The sequence below is a fragment of the Mus caroli genome, unplaced genomic scaffold (assembly GCF_978045245.1).
Source record: "Mus caroli unplaced genomic scaffold, Mus_caroli_1 scaffold_8, whole genome shotgun sequence".
NCBI lineage: Eukaryota > Metazoa > Chordata > Mammalia > Rodentia > Muridae > Mus > Mus caroli.
Window position 1 is genome coordinate 66,561,327 of NW_028227263.1, and position 12,333 is coordinate 66,573,659.

The following is a 12,333-nucleotide window of genomic DNA, read 5'->3' on the forward strand; positions in this document are numbered from 1 at the left end:
GTTTAGAGCAGTTCCTGATCTATGGCTTACCTGCTCAATTAGCATTTATTCAGAGCCTGAATCTGGGGATCAGTAGCTCCTAACGGGGCAGGAGATTGGTCTGCTCTTGTGTCTTGGCAACAAAGGGCTTGTCTGACGGCTGTGCTCATCCCTCAGGAGAGGAGGCAGGGGCTGATGCAGCCTCTCATGGTTGTTAATTATATCCTGCTCATGTGCTTTGAAAGTATGTCTTATGCCAACTGGGCAGCAAGCCCCTTAGAGAACAGTGCCCGGTCTTCTGTCTTCTGACCCCCTCCCCCATGCCTAGCAAGGCACCCCGGGTAAGAACCACACAGCACTATCTACATGAGGGTCCTGACTTGGCCTGTGCATGGCAGCCTTGCTCCTGTCGGGCTCCACTGTCTTCTGTACGTGTGCTAATGTGGTTTCCTCATGTGCTCTCTCAGACTGGAAAGAACAGAAGGGTGACTGACAAAGAACTGCCTTTGAATTGACTTCCTTTAGGCAAAAGAGTGGTCCCAAGCCAACGATGTGTCTCCTGTTCCCCTCTGCCACGCTTGGATGTAGGCAAGTGTTTTTCTGCCAGATGTCAGTGTTTACAAAGAACTGGGGGGCGGAGGGGGTAGCTTGGAAAGAGTACCAAAAAACAGAACAAGAAAAAAAGTACTACTTTCTCCATGCCCAGCCTACAAGACAAAGTCATCCATAAATTGCTAAGTCAAGTGCTAAGTCCGCCCTCTGTCCACCTGCACTCACAGGCCTTCTTCCTTCCTCCCATTTTGTCTGTCTGTCTGTCTATGCCTCCCCCCACAACCTACACACACACAAACATACACACACTTTTTTCACTAGTGCAAGGATGAGAAATATAATGTTCATAAGAATATATTATAAAGAAGCCCAGATAAGTCTTGAGGTGGTGGTGAACACCTTTAATCCCATCACTTGGGAGGCAGAGGCAGGCGGATTTCTGAGTTGGAGTCCAGCCTGGTCTACAGAGAGAGATCCAAGACAGCCAGAGCTACACAGAGAAATCCTGTCTGGAAAAACCAAGAGGAGGAGGAGGAAGAGAAGCATCAGGCACCCAGACAAACTTGCTGTGTGGTGAGAGACGTCAGAGCCCAGTGGGCACATGCCTCCTAGGCAAATATAGAAACTTTAGAGATGACAGATTCTATATCTTGATGTAGTGTTGGATTTTCAAGTCTTTACAAATGTTAGAATGTACTGAGCTTTTTTAAAAAGATTTATTTATTAATTAATTTATTTATTTAGTATATGTGTGTACACTGTAGCTGTCCTCAGATACTCCAGAAGAGGGCATCAGATTTTTGTTACAGATGGTTGTGAGCCACCATGTGGTTGCTGGGATTTGAACTCAGGACCTTTGGAAGAGCAGTTGGCGCTCTTAACCACTGAGCCATCTCACCAGCCCCTTGTACTGAGCTTTATGATCTTAAGATCTATGCATTTTGCTTTATTTAAGCTCTTTGGTTTTTGATAGTCTCACTTACAAAGGCCAAGGTGGCCTAAAACTTGCTATATAACCCACACTGGCTTTGTACTCTAGATCTTCTGCCTCCGCCTTCTCAAGGCTGGGAGTGTAGGGTGCACCACTGTGTCCCGCTAGAAGCTAGTATTTTATACCTGTTAGCATGGGAGGAAAAAAACCGAGGGAGTAGGGAGCAGACCATGACTGTAGCACCAAGTGGAAGAAACACACACTGACAGAACAGTAGGAGAAAGCCTCAAGAGAAGAGAGAGGCAATAACGGCAAGGAAGACTGAAACCAGAAAATGAACGAACACAGCTGCCTGAGCCTCCCTTCTCGCTGCCACAGAGCCAGCCTATCACAGCCCACACTCGCCCCTCAGCCTCTGCCCAGGTGCACGCAGGAAGATGTCCTTGGGCATGCACGAAACCTGCCAAAGGGCTCTTGCCAGGTCTGCCCCCTCTGACTCCCATCCAGGGGAGCTAGGCGCTGGACTCCCACAGTTACTCTGGAGTTGTAGCTTTGTTTGCGGCCATGCGGGGGAGGAGCCTCCTGCCAAGCCCAGTGGAGCTTGAACCCAAAGGTCCCGCCCACCCTTCCTTGGGCAACATTCAGGCTCCTCCCACCCCTTCCCCCACCACCGCGTACGGACTGGCAGGCTGCCTAGCAAGGTCTCTCAGACGTGGTGAACTGGCTGTGGCCCAGCTCCCTAGGCCCTGGCCCCCTGCCACCATCCCCTCGTAGCCCCGAGCCCTCTTCTTATGCCAACCTGCAGCTGCGGTTCCCCACCCTGCCCTGGTTAGGCACGAGGCTGTGTCTCCTCCCCAGGGGCCAGGCAGCAACTTGGGCTGCAGCAGCAGTACATTTACATGAGGAAGTCACAGCAGCAGACACAGTCCGTGTGTGCTTTTAAATCGTCCAATGATTGCCAGGCCTGAGAGCTGGGCACTTCCTTGGGAAAGGCAGCACCCTCTGCAGTAGAGGGCACCCATCCAGGGTCAGAATCAACACTGCCTTCAGCTCTCTCAGAATGCTTTCCATGGGGTCTGACAACTGCCCCATTTCTTCCCAAACCAGCTTCTCCCTACAGGCCCTTTGCTGTGCTCCCCACTCCCTACCCAGAATATGTGCCCCATTAAATGGTAGAATTCAGTGGTGGAGCATACAGTAGAAAAGAATGCATCACTACCCATTATATACGGGTCCTAAGTGGACCATAGTTAGCTGCTTCTCCTGTGATAGTAATACTATATATAGTCCTTTATGACATGGTTAGGGAACATGACAAGATAGCACCTATAAAGACAGCACACTGTGCAGAGTGAATGCCCCATGTCCCAGGCTGGTATTGCCTCTCCATCTGAAAGGAACCCCATGGCCTCGACAGAGTAAACATCTTAGAAGCCCTTGGAGAAGCCCCTTCCTAATCCTCCCTCAGGTTCAGCTGCCTCCTGCATACGTGGTGCTGAGGCTGCAACTCTCCTGAAGAGAAGGAACCAGCCTGCCCAACCCAAGCCCTGGGCGTGCCTACCATGGCAAGCAGCCCACCATACAGCGCCGCCCCCACTGGGCCTGTTAGGACCTGAGCTGGCCACTCCCTGGGAGGGGATCCCCCCACCCTACAGGGCTGTGGTGCAACCAGCAGGGCTCAGCCTGTCCCTGCCCAGACAGGGTGAAACATGAAGTTGCCACTGTCACTCCTGTGCTCCTTACAGGAGTTCAGGAGGTGCTGTCTGTGACTATAGGCCTGCCCAGTCAGGGGGACAGGGCTGATCCCTGAAACTGACAGGCTGCTCTCAGATAGCTGTAGCTACTCAGGCGGGAAGGCGGGATCCTAGGCCAGGTGGGGAATGGGGTCAGAAGGCTAAGGACCTAGCAGAGGCTCAGCCTCCAGTCCAGCTTAGGAAACCATGTTCTCTACTCAAGATCTCAAGTCAAAGAGCCCGATACAGGCTCATGCTTGTGGTCCTTGAGAGACTGAGGCAGGAGGATACATGTAAATCCCAAGGCCAGCCTAGGTCACAGATTGAGTTCCAGGCCAGCCAGAATCACTTAACAAGACCCTATCTCAAAAGAGTAAAGATTGAAAAATAAAAACTTCTCTTCCAATTTGCCATCAAATTCTTCCCTCTAGATCCACTCTACTCTGACCCCCGGACCTCTTATGAAGGCCAGCGCCATGCCTCAGTCCCCAGGAAACCAAGCTTCCTTCCCAGAGACTTGAGGCTCCCCAGTCCCCTCTTCCTTCCCACAGAAGAGGAGCTCTTTAGCTCCAAATTATCTGTCGTCCTTAATCATCCTGGCTGACACACCTCCCGCACACAGCGTTGCCCTTGGCTGCCATACTGAACCAAGAGAAGCAGGGACAAGTGAGCCTTGGGGGCGTGGTAGAGATGAAGATGGGTTGCTACTGATCCCCCAAAACTCCAACATCAAGCATCAACCTGTCGTGCCAGGGTGGCCATACCATGGAAGCATGCTCACTTGCCATCCTAAAGAAATGCTATCAGGTCACTCACGGGGAGATGGTATAAGCCTCGAGCTTGGCTGGGTCCCTCTGGCAAGACTAGAAAATCCCAGGGATTCCTATTGCCAGATAGAGCTCTGTGAATGAGGCATCCCAGGATCTCTGGGGCTTGGACTCAGCAGGAGGATCCTGGAGTAGGCTATGTGTCGCTCGCTCTCTGTGGCTTTCATAACCCCTTGAGAGAGGAGATGGAGATTTCCATCATGATGCTGTGAGCTTCCAGTTCCTCACCTAGGAATATGACCTTATGCCTTTCACCACCAAGTGGATCTCTGTGAGTTCGAGGCCAGCCTGATCCACAACTTGAGTTCCAGATCCACCAGGGCTACACAGAGAAACCCTGTCTCAGGATGGAAAAACAATGAACCTTGCCTTCTCTCTTTTTCCTTTTCTCTCCCTTTCTTTCTTTCTTTCTTTCTTTCTTTCTTTCTTTCTTTCTTTCTTTCTTTCTTTTTGTTATTGTTGTTGGTGGTGGTGGTAGGACAGGGTCTTACTGTCTCAAACTTGCCTTGAACTTGACCCAGGCAGACCACAAACTAACTACTCTCCTGCCTCAGCCTTCTAAGAGATTGGAATAACAGGTGTGTATCACCACACCCAGTTATAATCATTTCTTTAAAATGTGCTCATCTTCAGAAACAAGGAATTTACAAAATTTTCCCTTATTAGGTAAAGAGAAACCATCCTTCCTTTGGAATAGCTGTGTAATTTCCACATGAAGTGCAAACTGGCTCCACTTTTGATGATACAAGTAGCTGTCTTTCTTTTCTCCCTCCTTCCCCTCCCTCCTCCCATTCAGCTAATACTATTTCTTGTTCACTTGCTGCCTTCTAAGCATGAGTCAAACTGACGGAAAGGACCAAGGTTGCTGCAGACAAGGACTTCATAATTCATCAGAATTCGTAGAATGTTTCTTTGCAGAGACGCCCCATCCTGGACGACATTTCTTTAGACACTTTCCCTCATTCATTCCTTTGTCTCAGACAAAGGTAGTAGCCACAGCAAGCCTGGCAGAACTCCAGACTGACTCCCAAGCTGCACAGACTAGATCCTGCTGTTTTCAACCCATTTCCGGAGTTGCTGCCCTGGGCTCCTTCTGCCCTTGGCTCGGATTTCCATTAAGGCACTCATTACGCACAGTAAAGCACTCATTTACGAGCCTCACCCCTCTCTTCCCTACCCTTCCACGAGCTCCTTGATTGCACAGACCAGACCTGCCTACCTCAGGTTTTTTAAATGTCCAGCCCCAGGGCAGAGCTTGGAACCAGGAGGCACCCAGTAAATGTCCACTAAATGAACAAATGGGCTTTCTGCTCTTGCTGAAGCTCTCAAATCATCCCCAAGTGATTCATTCCAGTGTTCCTTCCCAGATCCTTTCCCTGCACACCCACACCTTTCTCTTTTCATTTCAAAGAATGTGTGAATAAGAAAAGGCACCAAAGAGGGGCCAAAGGCTCCAGCTCCCTGCCTTAGGGCAGCTCAGGGTTTTCTCAGCAGTTTTGTTTTCTTCACAAGAGATGCTTTGCTGGAGGATGTCTGAATGCTTGGCTCCCGCCAGATGCTACTTTAAATTGAGGGTCCCCGGGCTTGGGGGTGGGGGATGTAGCTCAGTCAGTAAGAATGCTTACTCATCACGCACAAAGCCCTGGGTTGGATTCCCAGCACTGCGTGAACCAAGTCACAGCACCCAGGAACTGGAGGCAGGAAAGCCAAAAGTTTAAAGTCATCCTTGGTGACATAGGTATTTCAAGGCCAGCCTGAGCAACAGGATACCAAAATGCATATAATGACTTATGATGAACATAAGACATATACAATAAAACTATGATGAGAACACTGCAGATGACCTGAAGATGTCGGGAAATGCAGGGGCTTGCCTCAGGCAGAGCTGAAAGTTTTCCTGCTGCATAGGTGTTGTGCTTTGGGGCTTGAGACAAGATCTCATGTATCCCAGGCTGGCTTCCAACTTCTTGTGTCTGTGGATGACCTTGAACTCTTTCTTAATCTTCCTGCTTCCACTTCTGAAGTGCAAGTATAGATGTGTGCCACACAAACCCAGCCCCCTCACTATCATCATCATTATTATCATTAATTTCCCTTGGCTCTGGAGATTAAGTCTAGGGCCTTACACATGCTACTAAACATTGTGTTCTACCTCTAAGCTAGCCTGGCCCCACCTCCATCTTTTTTTTTTTTTTTTTGGTTTTTTGAGACAGGGTTTCTCTATTTAGTCCTGGCTGTCCTGGAACTCACTTTGTAGACCAGGCTGGCCTTGAACTCAGAAATCCGCCTGCCTCTGCCTCCCAAGTGCTGGGATTAAAGGCCACCACCGCCCGGCTTTCCATCACTTTTTAAACATTTATTTATTTATATGGGAGGGAGTAAGTGTGTGTGTGATGCATTCAGAGGTCAGAGGACAACTAGAAGTTCATTCTCTCCTTCCACCCGACATAGGTCACCAGACTTGAAGACAGGCACCTTTATCCCATAAGCCACTCAGCCACACACACCCAACTCCATCTTTAGATCACTTGCCTCTAAGAGCTCAAGACCGTAAATGCAAAAAGATATATAACTCCTATTTCTGAGCTCGGGGGGGGGGGGGGAATCATTCTCAGCCACAGCCTAGGAGTTGACTCAAGGCGTCAAGAGTCAGAGTTCAAATCCTGCCCCTTCCACCAATTCACTGAATCACCTGGGGATAACTGAGTGCCTCTGGGTCCAGCTTCCCCTGAGAAAATGAAGGGAAGGCAAACTGTGATTTCTAAATCCCCTGTTCCAAAGCATCCAGTTCTTCCTGCAGTTGACAGTTACGAGATTTGCTGATTTGTTTATTTACTGTGTGTTTGTTTGTGTGTGTGACGGCCGTATGCGCGTGCCACGCTGCACAGGTGGCGGTCAGAGAACTATGTGTGGGAGTCAGTGTTCTCTTTCTACCATCTGTGTCCTGGAAACGGAACTCAGGACCTTGGGCTTGGCCACAAGCTCCCATCCACGGAGCTATCTCACCAGCCTTTCCGGTGATTCTTAAAAAAACATATTCACATGACAGGTGAAATGACTGTGAACAGAGGTTGGATGACCTTTCCGAAGTAATCCAAACCTCCTGAACCTCTGTTCTAGTCTACTAGAACAGCTAAGGAGAGGCAAAAGACCTCGTTCCCAGGACCCCAACTTTCTCCCCCTCCTGGCCCTTTAATCCACCTTGTTGTTCAGAGAGAAGAAAGAAGCCATGACAAAAGCCCTAACTCGGAGGTCACAACCGCAGACGTTCAGAGGAGGGGCTCGAGGCCTTTTTCCTAGTGATTTTCCTCTGGGCTCAGGGAGTAGGGGGCGGTGTTAAAAGACACTGTTAAAGGATTCGCGCAGAGGCCCCCGGTGGCCATGGGAACGTGGGCCCAACCTCCTAGGCTGCCATGGCAACAGGCTCCCCCACTGGCCCCGGCTGGTGCCCATCAGAGCATGCAGGTGGCGCCCTCTTAGGAGAGAGGGGCGGAAGGTGGGGGGCGACGGCGGAGGCCAGGGCCTGTCCAATCACCCTCAGACCCTGGTTCCCACCTCGTTCGGTCCCCTACCTGGAAGGAGTTACGTCCCACGATAGGACTACCTCCGCTCGGCCCCGAAGTCCGAGGAGTCCGATAGGATTCCAACTGGCCGGCCGGTCGTCGTCCCTGGGGACCCGGAGTGTCCGGTGAACACCCTGCGTCCTACGCGCGGTGTCCCCGGAAATGCTGGGCAGCTTCCAAGCCCCGCCCCGCTCCGCCTGCTCGCGTTTTCGGGAATTGTCCAAAGGCGCCTTCCTCGGCTCCGCTGCCACTGCTCCGCGGTCCCCTAGCCCGATTCCAACAGCTCTGGATACGATGCTACCCACGTCGGACCAGGGCCTCCCACCGTATCACATACAGTCCACGTAGGCCGAAGTCCACTGTGCTGCACCCTCTCTGACCTTGGCATGTTCAGCCTCGCTGGTGGGTGGTCTCCCTGGAATCCACTCCTACCCAGAGTTGGAATCCAGGTCCCCTATGAACTGAACTGGCTGTGTTCGCTAGGGCAAGTGTCTTAACCTCTCTGAGCCTTAGTTCACCTGTAAAGTGGGCATGAAACCAACAGGGACCTCATAGCGTCGTGATGAGAAGCAAACACCTGGCATTTAGTCAACCCTCAATAATGGTAGTATTGTTTACAGTGGAGGAGAGAGAGTGAGAGAGAGAGAGAGAGAGAGAGAGAGAGAGGCAGCTCTCTGCCTCTGAAACCATTCACGGCTCCTCCCATAAACCTGCGACCCATGGCGAGTAGGGAAGAGTTAAAAGAAGAGATAGGAGTATAAATATAAACTGCGTCTATCAAGTGACCTTGGCCCGTCCCTCTCCAGCCCTTGTATCCCGCTGCTATCTTCCAGAAAAGGACAGCAGCTTTCTGGGCGGTTCCTGAAACAACCAGTTCTGGGCTTGTCAGTGGCTGAGCTGGCCAGAGCTGGCTGGTTTAGAGAGCCAGGAGAAGCTTTAGGGCAAGGGCCAGCGCTCCGGGGCCAGGGGAGTCCTAAGAGCATGGTCCCTCTGCCTTCTCAGGAAGAGCTCCAGCAGAAAAGCAAAAACAAAAACAGTAGTTATTTTGACTCCTCTACAAATCCTGCTACTATCACCGGGGCGGACCATGGGGGGCCGTGGCAGAACTAGAGTGAATTTGGGGGAAGGAAATGGGAAATGACCTTGAATTTTGATCCCCCTGCCTCCAGTCCCTGGGATGAGAGAATGACAGAAGATCAACATCACAACCGAGTTATAGGATGCTGAAAATTGAAAACAAGGCTCCATGTATGCTAAGCAAGTACTCTACCTAACACACACAGCTACAACAGCAGCACTCGTGCTAACACACACACACACACACACACACACACACACACACATTTTTAGTGTGTGTTTTGGGAGATTTTAGTTGGTTGGTTGGAAAGTTTCTTTTTGTTTTTGAGACAGCTTCTTGCTATGTAGGTCCTGCTGGCCTGGCGCTTCCAGAGATCCTCCTGCCTCTGCCTCCAGAGGTTAAAGGTGTATACAATCCCACAGACTGCAAAATAAATTTTTAACCCAGTCTCTACTATGGAACATTAAGGTTCTTAAGTAATGTCGGGATGAACAGCCTCGACAGTAAACCTTTAGGCACTTCCTCAATGCTTTCCCTTTGCTTCCGTCTCCTGAACAGGCACTCTCACAGGAAAATAAAATACACTGTGTTTATAGCTAAGGTAGCGAGTGCACTTAGGCAAATAGCTTTGGAAGTCTTCCCACCCCCTCTGTTATCACTGGCTTCCCAGCAATGCAGCCGGGAAGCGGGAAGCCTATCGTAAGGACGCTGCAAGCACAGCTAAATTAGAGGTCTTGTCAAAGGTCATCATGGCCCTGGAGGCTATGCAAAAAAATTAGTGCTTTCAATTTCCCGAGCACCCTGTGAGCGCCAGCTGCTCAGAGGAAAAACACCAGGAATCCCGGCTCCTTCCAGGCCTGTGGGCTCCAGCTGGTTCCTGTGTGGTCCCCTTGGTTCCTTCACTAACCCACAGCTCTCGAGAGAATGTACCCTACACCCCAGCTTCTTTGTTCCCCATCTTTGTCTCTCCTGCTTCTTTCCCAACCCTCCTTTTAGTGGGTGGAGAGGGAAATATTTCACATCACTGGAAAAGGCCCCATTAAAAGGGACTTGGTCTTTACCATTATTGATCCACTGTGCCAATATGCTGTCAATACCCACCTTCTCGCTACATGACCTCAGGTGTGGGGAGGTTGGAGTTAATAATGTTTCAGCTCACCACACGTAATCACCACTGGCCCAACAGCAAACACTCCTTGATTAATGAAGCTGTGGTCATCCATCACTCTCTCTCCTCTTCCCTTCCCCCACAGACTACCGGTCCAGGGTTTATTTAATATGCCGTCTTAGTTAGGGTTACTAACTAACTATGATGAAACCCCAGGACCAAAAACAAGTTGGGGAAGAAAGGATTTATTACCCTATTCTTCCACATCTTAGTCTATCACTGAAGGAAGTCAGGACAAGAACTGAAACGGCAAAAACTGGGAAGTAGGAGTGGATACAGAGGCCCTGGGGGGTGCTGCTTACTGGCTTGCTCCCTATGGCATGTTCACCCTGCTTCCTTATAGAACCCAGAACCACCAGCCCAGGCATGGCACCACCCACAATGAACTGGGCCTTCCTGTATTAGTCACTAGTTAAGAAAATGCCCAGCTGGGACTGTGGAAGCGCAGACCTTTAATCCCAGCACTTGGGAGGCAGAACCAGGTGGATTTCTAAGAATTCAAGGCCAGTCTGGGCTATAGAGCAAGTTAAAGGAAGGCCAAGGCTACACAAAGAAACCCTGTCTCCTAATTCAAAAAAGAAGGAGAGGGGGGGGGGAGAGAGAGAGACAGAGAGAGAGAGAGAGAGAGAGAGAAGAGGAGAAGAGAAGAGAAGAGGAGAGGAGAGGAGAGGGGAGGGGAGGGGAGGGGAGGGGAGGGGAGAGGGGAGGGGAGGGGAGAGGGGAGGGGAGGGGAGGGGAGGGAAAAGAGAAGAGAAGAGAAGGGGAGGGGAGGGAGAAGAGAAGAGAAGAGAAGAGAAGAGAAGAGAAGAGAAGAGAAGAGAAGAGAAGAGAAGAGAAGAGAAGAGAGAAAAAAAGGAAAAAAAATCCCCTAAACAAAAACCACCCAGCAGTCTTTTTTGTTTTGTTTGGTTTTTGTTTTTCAAGACAGGGTTTCTCTGTGTAGTCTTGGCTGTCCTGGAATTCACTCTGTAGACCAGGCTGGCCTCAAGTGTGCCACCACCGCCCGGCTAACAGCCTGATCTTAAGAAGGCATCTTCTCAGTTGAGGCTACCTCCTCTTTGATGACTCTAACCTGTTGTCAACTTGTCAAAAAAATAGCCAGAATACATGCATACTTGCCCTTCTTATTCTCTCTCTCTCTCTCCTCACCCCCTCTCTGAGACAGGATTTCACTGTATAGCTCTGGCTGGCCTCCAGTTCCCTATGTAGACCAGATGTACACCTCCACACCAGGCCATGCTTTTCTTTTTTTTTTCTTTTTTTTTTTCTTTTTTTTTTTTTTTTTTGTTTTTCGAGACAGGGTTTCTCTGTGTAGCCCTTGCTGTCCTGGCACTCACTTTGTAGACCAGGCTGGCCTCGAACTCAGAAATTCGCCTGCCTCTGCCTCCCGAGTGCTGGGATTAAAGGCATGTGCCACCATGCCCGGCTCATGCTTTTCTTTTTTTTTTTTTTAGGTTTTTCGAGACAGGGTTTCTCTGTATAGCCCTGGCTGTCCTGGCACTCACTTTGTAGACCAGGCTGGCCTCGAACTCAGAAATCCGCCTGCCTCTGCCTCCCGAGTGCTGGGATTAAAGGCGTGCGCCACCACGCCCGGCTCTCATGCTTTTCTTAAGTGTTCCTATAAAATAAATACTATAGAATTATACTATAGAATTATATTGTTCTTTTATGTATGTACTGTACATGTATGTACTGTACCTGTATGTACTGAGGACCTTGGGCACATTGGGCAAGCCTCCATCACTGAGCTACAAAGCTAGCCCTTCTCTTAACTATTTTATTTTGAAATAATTACAGACTCCGAGGAGGTTGCAAAAACAGAACATATTTACCTTAAAAACGTATTGACAGCCGGGCGTGGTGGCGCACGCCTTTAATCCCAGCACTCGGGAGGCAGAGGCAGGCGGATTTCTGAGTTCGAGGCCAGCCTGGTCTACAAAGTGAGTGCCAGGACAGCCAGGGCTACACAGAGAAACCCTGTCTCGAAAAACCAAAAAAAAAAAAAAAAAAAAAAAAAAAAAACGTATTGACACTGAGTTCGTGGTCTCAGAGTAAGTTCCAGGATAGCCAGGTCTCAGAGTAAGTTCCAGGATAGCCAGGGCTGCAGAGAAACCCTGCCTGAAAGAAAGAAAGAAAGAAAGAAAGAAAGAAAGAAAGAAAGAAAGAAAGAAAGAAAGAGAATGAAAGAAAGAAAGAAAGAAAGAAAGAAAGAAAGAAAGAAAGAAAGAAAGAAGAAAAAATAAACGTATTGACAAATTTTCCCAATGATGACATTATATTAAATATAGCAGAATCAGGCTGGGCAGGGTGGCACATACCTTTAATTCCAGCACTCTGAAGCAGGCAGAGGCAGGGGGATCTCTGTGAGTTTGAGGCTAGCCTGGTCTACAGAGAGAGTCCAGGACAGCCAAGGCTTATTACACAGAGAAACCCTGTCTCTAAAAGCAACAACAACTACAACAAAAAAGAAAACCATATCTCAGAGTCAAGAAAATGACATTG

General features: G+C 49.6%; 1 protein-coding gene across 1 annotated transcript in view; it reads right to left on the minus strand.

Moving 5' to 3' along the window:
- The window catches only part of Sema4b (semaphorin 4B), a 40,194-nt gene extending 32,013 nt beyond the window's left edge, over positions 1-8,181 (minus strand). The window contains exon 1 of the mRNA XM_021166549.2: positions 7,595-8,181. The gene's annotated coding sequence lies outside the window, so the exon portion shown is untranslated. The remainder of the gene's footprint in view (positions 1-7,594) is intronic.
- Positions 8,182-12,333: the final 4,152 nt, after the last annotated feature.